The sequence below is a fragment of the Cydia splendana genome, chromosome 18, assembly GCF_910591565.1.
Source record: "Cydia splendana chromosome 18, ilCydSple1.2, whole genome shotgun sequence".
NCBI classification, from domain to species: domain Eukaryota; kingdom Metazoa; phylum Arthropoda; class Insecta; order Lepidoptera; family Tortricidae; genus Cydia; species Cydia splendana.
Window position 1 is genome coordinate 6,067,541 of NC_085977.1, and position 9,533 is coordinate 6,077,073.

Consider the following 9,533-nt stretch of genomic DNA (forward strand, 5'->3'; position numbering starts at 1 on the left):
ATTTATATAGCTAGGGCGTAACCCTTCCAATGTATCGTAATTAGCTTAGGAGAATTGTTACTACGTAGAATATGTGTTGTTACAGGTTAAGTCGTGGTTAGACGAGTATGGTAGCAAGATTTTCAATACTAGCATAAACTGGGGAAAATATTAAGAACCTAAAGTAGTTAATAAAATGTAACCGCAAATGTGGTTGTTAAAGTAGGAGGCACCATGTTTTTTCGTTTTTGAATAGGGAGTATTACTGCCATGTTCTGCCGCCAGAGTGCAGCACTAATTTATTTAGTAAACCATAGAGTAACTTATACATACTAGGCCTTAAACCGTTTTTTGACAAGTTATCACTATGACATTGATGCATCAAGGCGATTTGTTTACAAGTGGCTACTGCGAAACGCGAAAATCGAAATTTCGTTATCTGCCTCTCTATCGATCGAATAGGCAAGAGTGATAGAGAGGCAGAAACCGAACTTTCGATTGTCGTGTTTCATGGTCGGCCATGTGATTGAGCAAGTGACGCCCTCTACAGGCAGAGTTTTGCGTAATATTTCCCTATTATGAAACGATAGCGCATGAACGGTTCCTGCATAATTATCGGGTTGCACTGCGTCATCTACTTGAGCTGTCAATTTGAGGCTACAATAGTTCCACTGCTTTACGCGTCTTGGTGTTTTCCTTTAGGTACTATTAGGTAAACGCAAGTAGTATCGAAATTGAAAATTACAAGTGTTTTGGAGGTTTATCTCGAATTTAGGCAATTCTTACGTCTTACGATGTCATCGAAATTAGCAGTATTTAAATCAGTGACCATACAAAATATGTCTACCATTCGACTATACAAATAATTATTATCACGCGAAATGGATTAATAGGGAGTATTACTGCAATGTTCTGCCGCCAGAGTGCAGCACTAATTTGTTTAGTAAACCATAGAGTAAGTTATACATACTAGGCCTTAAACAGTTTTTTGACAAGTTTTCACTATGACATTGATGCACCAAGGCGGTTTGTTTACAGGTGGCCTACCGCGAAACACGAAAATCGGAATTTCGTTATCTGCCTCTCTATCGAATTGAATAGGCAAGAGTGATAGAGAGGCAGAAACCGAACTTTCGATTGTCGTGTTTCACGGTAGGCCATGTGATTGACCTAGTGACGCATGGTGTGTCATTGATGATGTCAGTGAGGTTTGTTTACTGTCTATATGTGCTAGTGGTGCCACCTACGCAGAGCTTTGCCTAATATTCCCTATTGAAGTGAGTTAAAGAAAACGTTATTTAATAGAAACTTGATCTTATTTTACATTCTTCAGCGTTTAGTTAGCGTGACTGATCAAAAGCAATTCATATATTAAAACCACGTAATTGTGGAAACGGAAATAATGCAACCTATTTATTAAAAGAAAGTAATGCACGATTGACACGGTCGTTAGTTGCCAACGTAGTTATTAAAAAATGAATGTAGTAAATCAATTATAAAATAGGTATCTGATGTTTAAATCGCCGAAAAGTAGAAGTATGAAAAATAAACAGTTTCCAAGGATATATAATAGTATGTTGACGTCGTGAGATTTGCATTTATCCATTCCGTCATTTTTCATATCCAAAAATGTCACGCACTCGCCATCATCATTGATACAAGGTTAGCAAATATAAACCTTACTTGAACGTATTAAGGTTACTTTTACAGCGTACGATATCGCTCACTTATAACTCTAATAATATAAGCATTATTCGTGATATAATCCCAACTCGCGACGAATAAAAAACCCTGTATTTGCGTTCAAAGGGTTCGTTACTACAAAAAGTCGGGAAACGCTCATAGGTTACGGTGCCCGCTTACCATCGGCCGAATGTCTTGTTTGCAACCACTGCGGTATAAATAAAATCAGCACAGGACCATAACTCTCAGTCTGTCGTGTGGAAATAACTAATAATCTTACAAATCACTAGCTTTTTCCAGAAGTAAATTACAAACATCACTTGTTTATACTATTGGTTATTATTACTATCAATCTAGTGCGTGAAGTGAAAGTACGCTACGTCATACGAGGAAAACCCCATTTTTCTTCACTGATTATGCGTTGCGTGCGCAATTGCACTTTTTTTTGCTATTACGAATTGCTTTCCATTTTTTCTGATTTATAATACTACTTCTACAATGTATCCGGATGATGGTTGGACGAATGCTCGGCATTTGCCGTTTCGTCATCGGATTAACCCTTAAATGCATTATGATGTAGATCTACATCGTATATTTTGATTGCCCGTGGCTCAATAGAAATATACATACATACATTTAAGAAATTATACAATACATATTTATTTACATTAATCATGCATTTTAAGGACTAAATGAGTAGTACAGGGGCTGGTTGTAAGATGGCTTTTGTCGTTAGGTTTTTTAAAAGTTAGGTAGTGATTTATTTATTTAGAAAATGTACTTATATAAAGTTGACGGTCTGTATTTGAATTTTAACGTATTACACAGTTCTGAAATAAATAAATGGATGAAGGGCAGTTATTCCTTTGCAATTAATAAAAGTTGAATTATTCCAAAGTTTACAGATAAAATACCTACTCGTGATTTTCTGCTTTAAAGTAAATTGAATAAATCCTATATTTGAGACAGAAAAATACTTACATATGACGATGCGCTGAGGGATGATAGTTTTAAAATTATACAAATATAACAGTTGTATAATTACACACATCTTGAAAAGTTCGTATACCGGTACGTTAGGATAGTCACTTAGTTTCTGTGCCTTTTCCGCTGACATCCATTGTGACACTTATTATGCATTAAAACCGAGTAATACCTACAGTCGCCTGCAATAATATGTTACACAACGAAGGCCGCAAATAAATATCTGACACAATCTTATTTGTAGAGCCATAAGAGCGGGTCACATATTATTGCGGCCTTCGAAGAGTAATATATTATTGCAGGTGACTGTACTATTCTATCTTATTGTTGGATTCTTGACTACGATACTACTTGCGTTTGTCTAAAACTCTTGCATGTACTTAGATGAAAAGTTATATAGTTGTGAATGGGAAAGCTTTCAAAAGTATTAGCAATTTTTAGGTCTTATGTCTTTAATGTAAGATTTAAATGTTGTTATTTCGGATAGTCGGAATGGTAAAAGGGTCCCAGTGGTAACCGATCAAGCATTTATTATTTATGTATCACGAAAATTGTATAAGGTTATAAGAAAGAGGAAACGTGTTTGCTAGGGCTTGTGGTTTTTTTATTAAAAAATAAACAATGACGTTCAGAAATTTGCTTTTACTTTGTATAAGGTAGCTCTTAGGACTAAGAACTATTTGATCATTTTACATTATAATCTTGGTTGTCCGAATCGAAAGTAGGAGGGCTGAGACTAGACACTTCCGAAATATTTCATTATCTTTTATATATCAAGATTGATATTTTAAATGCCAATTCTGTATGTAATTGCTTTGGTACTCTCTGATATATTCCTTTGCCATTGGTCCCTTTTGCAAACACTTTTTCTCACACAACTTTCGTCAACTGTATATACTGTATAGCCACGAAATAGAACCAAATAAATATTTTTGTAATACGTTTTATGTTCCTGAGTAAATCTTATGTGATTATCGTATGTGTGCGCGATTCGCTTGTATTTGTTTGGTAGTGTTAAGTAGTATTTATTTATCTGTCTAGCAGAAGAAAATACTTGGAAGTACATAATGTAAAATATTTTTAACAAAGTCTAAATTTTACCATAGGGACCGCTGTTAATATGTTAAGGAATAACTTATCAACCTATACCTACCTATACACCGTCAAGTAATTTTGACTTTGATATAAATATAATGTAGCCGCTAAGTCATACTGTCACTGTTATACTACCACGGTTTTACTTATTTATCAATACTAATACAAAAAGATAAACTTTTATCATCTATGTCACACAATCAGTGGGGGCATGTGCGCCCATTGGGGCAACTGCGTTAACCTGCGTTAGATACATCCGACTAGACAATTTGTCAGGCTTTGGCATAAAAATTCAGTCGCCATTAAATGTAAGAAGTCATGTTGCGCCATCTAGTTTTATTTCTGAATTGCTACTAGATATTATCACACATATTTCGTGCGTCTATTATAATCCACTTGTCTATGTCAATACTTTAGCTCTTAGACCGCCAAAGATGTCAATTGACGCGCGCTACAGCCCAATATTAACCTTTTGTGCATGCAGACAAGGTTCACAATGACGCGCCGCGCACGATAGGCGTGGTGTTCAAAGGGTTAATGAACAACGACAAATTTACTCGCAATGTCACTTTGTGATTTGTCAGTACGTTGTGTCGCTGCTTGACTTTCGTTTAACATATACTTAATCACACAAACGGGTCTACCGCGATATAATTTCATTGTTTTTACCCTAAATTCCGTCTTGGTCTTTCCGTGACCACAGCTGGTGCAACTCAGCTGAAACGTCGGAATTCAAGGTAAAAACAATGAAATTATATCGTGGTAGACCCGTTTGTGTGATTAAATATGTGTACAAAACGCGAGAGTTCAAAGTGTTATATTTCGTTTAACATATAGAGGGTAGATATAGAGATGCCACCAGAGCAACTCGATAACGAATAATGGCATTAGGTTAAACCGTGGTTGTATAACGGCTACTACTATACTAAGATTGTTTATCCAAATCAATAGACAACTTGCAATAATCAGCCTTTTAGAATAAACAAATGCATATATGTATACTTATTTTTTACATGCTAGCAATAGTGCCGGTTTGCGTTTGTTTTGATGTCGCGTTCGCTAGTGTAGATTGAAATAAGCTTTTATCACGAAATATATAGATTTTCGTTGTTTATACATTAATCCGATCGGTCCGGCAACTAAACACTTATAGCATTATGATTTGTCATGTTATAACTATGTTTTGATGTATAAGGAATGCTTAAAACGTACTACGATCTTCATAAGGATTATAGTTGTTTCAAGCTGAAAAATATAATGTAATTTTATCAATGTCCGTCTAATATAGTAATTTTAGCTACTCGTCGTCTAAATAACGAAATAAAATGACGAATTAAAAAACAACCCATTAACCCTTTCACCGCCCTTGACATACGAGTCAAATAGTATTGAGAGATATTTCTATAGAGTCAAACAAGTCAACTTTGCCATTGAATGCTAATTTGCCCGCTAACCTAAAATGATCATATTATAAATAAGCCAATGATGTATCATAGAGTTCTACCTAAACAAGCTTTGCCTTATATGACGAGGTATGAAATAATCGAAATTGAGTTTAATACATCAATAACTACTTTAGGTACAAACCTTACTCATTAGCTGCCGGACTGTTTGCGTGCGAAGCCAGAAGGACGTATACGCATTATAACGACGAACATAATATGACCTTTAACCTTAGTACGATAGTGTATAGTTACTGTATACTTGTTGTATCGTCGAATTTGAACACTGAAGCTAAGGCCGTTTTTCCCCTGTCAACCGTTATATGTCTACACTTGCGTTTTTAGCTTCATGTTGCTTTAATTTTAAAACTGTCAAAATTTTATATTATAGCGTTTTATTTTTATAGATAGGTACTTCTGCAATTGATAAACTGCATTTTATAATGTCCAATCTACTATACAATCTGCATTAAAATAACAGTTGGAATATGCATATTGGGTAGTAGATTAACCAATCGAACTATTGTTTATCCTATCCCTGATAAAGACAGATCTATTCAGAGAAATGGCGGGCATGTTTCGTTCAGTGCATAAACGGCCTTAGAGTTAGTTTATAATACAACGTACGCTTAAGTCTCCATACGCGGTACCTGCAATTTCTTTTCTAACAATATACAACAATAGTAATAGGTTCGTGTAAACAAATGTATGTATTTTAACGTGCTAGGTATTTATTGTTTGTATTTTTGCACGCTCAATAATATAAAAGAAATCTCGAAATATTACATTTTCGACCATATTTCCGTCAATTCAAGGTTTAATTTGGTATGTCTTTGTATTATTGAGCGTGCGCTTTGTAGATCAATTAATTCGATTTGACTGCGTTTAGGAGATTAACATAATGTAAGTAGATATTTTGCACCTTAGCTTAAGGGAAAGTAGCCTGCAGGAACATAATCAAAACTCCATGAAAACGTAATGCCCTTAACATTGTGATTAGTATCTCAATAAAAATCTCATTTTAATATTGCCTTTGTATCCAGGCGGCTTAGCACGGTCGCGTTTTTATCCCTTGTCACCATGCCTGTCACGTTCTAACAAGTATGTAAGTGCGAAAGGGACGCGCATAGTGATAGTCGATAAAAATGGAACCGTGCTGAGCCCGCAGTAGTGGTTTAGATGAGTTTTACAGTTGTTATAATCGAATTCATTGCAGGTATGCAATAGTATTCATAGGTCCTATTAACCCTTTTAGCGCGCATATCTGGCTATCCGCTATGTTGTGGTCATGAAATTATGGTGTAAGTATGTACTCGTAGCGAAAAAATCTACGAAATACCTTGATGCGATGTAGAGCCATGCGCGCTGAAACAGTTAATTTCTATCAAATGGAATAACCTGAAATTTATTATAACTTTGCCCGGGTTACTTTAAACTACTCGACATGTTTTTACCTTCTGATTGGGCAATGTCATGTGACATTTTGAATTTCGTTGTATTCTCGAATTATGCAGTTGTTACTGAGATGGTAAAAATAAGAAATTTCGGAAACTGACATGGGCAAAGTTAAAACATATCCTCTTTTTGGCACTATCAAAATAATTTAATGAAATATGGTGCCGTTGATAAATTGTACACCAGTACACGATAATAGGTACTAACTGACATTCGCTGGCAGATTGTGTAGAGGTTTGGAATGAATGAAATACTTAACGATTGATTGACGTATTAACATTGATCTATATTAAGTTCTCACTTCTTTGTGGCTATGATTTAGTAGCTGCTCCTCGGGAAAATAAACTCACGTAAAACGACTTACTATGTAGTATATTGCATATGTTACTATACGTACATATATACGTCTAGTTCTCCGTCTATTTATCCTTTTCAGATCCCATTCATATTGTTAGCAACAAGTATCTAATGGTAAAATTTTGTAGACTATTTATTAATAGTTATTTTTAAGTTTATCACATGAATTCCTGATCAATTTGTGGAGATAAAGCGAATTCTTAGCATTTATAAAATAATACATCTCTGCGTTAAACTAGAAAGACCTACGAATATATAATATTGATTTAAACCTCAATACAGTCACTTCTTATAACATTTACATCGAATCGCACCAAAATATACTCTGGCAAGCGGACTTTGTCAGTAGAAAAAAGCGCGAAATTCTAAATTTCCATGGAAAATCGATTCTTTGCGCGTAAATTTTTCAATTATACCACATAATTTCCTACTGACAAATCTGGCTTGCTAGAGTATATCTGACACTCTTATTTGTCACACGAGCGTGTCATATATTTTGCAAGCTTTTGACGCTTTGTCGTCCGAGATATTAGAGGTGACTGTACAATGTCTATTAGAGAAGGATATGTAAAGTTGTTCAAAGATATTAGCGTCGGCTATCGAAAGTGTTAGGCAAATAGAAAATTGTAATAATTATTAGTGTCGGTGTCTATTTGTTTAGTCTTTCGCGAGACAAGCTCGTAAAGGAAGTGCGAATTAAAATTAGAAAATTGCTACCTCTAAATGCCTGTAAAATGTTCACATTTTGCTGTCCAATACGTGTTTCGTGATACATACCACTAATGTTAAAAGCGAAATAAACATGAAGAAATTTTGACTCTTACACACAGCTTTAATTCTTTCGTATGATTTTTAATTTTTACCTGGAGCATGTAAGTTAGTAGAGATCTTGTGTTTAATACTTACTTTTAATATCGGTTGTAGAAGTTTAATCTTACTTGTGTCTACATACATATTCCGTTATCTTCAGATCATGCAACTTTGCCCAGCCCATATCCCTTCCAGATATTTACTTAATCAGATAACAAAATCCATAAAACTATATTTCTATTATCGACTTATTACTTCATATCTTTTTTTCACGATTTATAATTTGTGAGGTACAATGACGACACGTGTATGGTAAATCTAATGGGCAATGTTGCCTATTAACATTAAACCGTTTGCTTTATGCTGTATGAAAATGTTTCATTAATAAAAAGTATAAAACCTTAATTTTTTATGTTTACATGCTCAAGTTCAGCATACTAAAGGTTAATTAATATAATTAACCACCTATTGAGCGAAGAACTCCCCTACAATAATTAGTCGATAGGCATGCGACTAGGCATGGCTTCTAGTAGGCAATTACAGTTAAGTACCTACATAATATATTAAAATATATATGTAGGTACTTATACTTATTAGATGTGGATAATTCAAGGTATACAAAATCATTATTCTAACCCTAATTGCTTAAAAGTTGTTTAATGCTTACTATTTATTATGAATACTTACAATCACCTCATTAGTCCCGTTTGAATCGTCTTGATGAATAGTAAATGACAGTCAAGAAAAAAAATTCTAGAATAAAATTGGTTAGCAAAATATTGTTTTGATTTTTGATTACATGATTACGAATCTGCCAGATAACTAACGTTTAAGTTTCGTAATGCTTCTTATCAAGCGTGACTTAACTTTTTTTTTTTTTTATGAAATAGGAGGCAAACGAGCAGACGGATCACCTGATGGTAAGCGATTACCGCCGCCCATGGACACCCGCAACACCAGAAGGGTTGCAAGCGCGTTGCCGGCCTTTAAGATGGGAGTACGCTCTTTTCTTGAAGGTTTGTAGGTCGTATCGGTGCGGAAATACCGCTGGCGACAGTTCATTCCACAGTTTGGCTGTGCGAGGCAGGAAGTTTCTGGAGAAACGCACAGTTGAGGACTGCCAACCATCCAAGTGATGAAGATGGTAATGTTGTCGCGTAGGGCGATGGCGAAAAGAAGCGGCAGGGATTAATCCGAACAATTCCTCGGAGCACTCCCCGTTATACATGCGATAGAAAATGCAGAGCGAGGCTATATCTCTACGCAGCGCCAAGGAGTCAAGCCGTTCCGAAAGACGCTGGCAGTCAACAATTCGAGCCGCTCTTCGTTGGATGCGGTCCAGAGGGAGAAGCTGGTATTGGGGTGCCCCTGCCCACAGATGAGAGCAGTATTCCATGTGTGGGCGAACCTGCGCCTTATAAAGCTGTAGGCGCTGGGCCGGTGTGAAATACCGTCTCGATCTGTTGAGCACACCGAGCTTCTTGGAGGCTAATTTAGCCTTACCCTCTAGATGACCGCGGAACTGGACTTCACTCGAAATGTCGACACCAAGGATTCCGATACTGCCTGCGGCACTCAGGGGAGTGCTCTCAAAACGAGGTGACGCGACAAACTCTAACTTTTTTGCGGTAAACGCGCAAACCTGTGTCTTGCTAGGGTTAAAACGGACTAAGTTAAGTCGACCCCATTCAGAGACTTCCTTTAGGGAAGTCTCAATTTCAGACACAA

General features: G+C 36.0%; 1 long non-coding RNA gene across 1 annotated transcript; it reads left to right on the forward strand.

Annotated features, from left to right (window-relative positions):
* Window positions 1-1,247: 1,247 nt before the first annotated feature.
* LOC134799430 (uncharacterized) lies at window positions 1,248-7,818 on the forward strand. The gene is made up of 2 exons (XR_010145404.1): window positions 1,248-6,226; window positions 6,352-7,818. It is a non-coding gene; the product is annotated as an uncharacterized LOC134799430 (long non-coding RNA).
* Window positions 7,819-9,533: the final 1,715 nt, after the last annotated feature.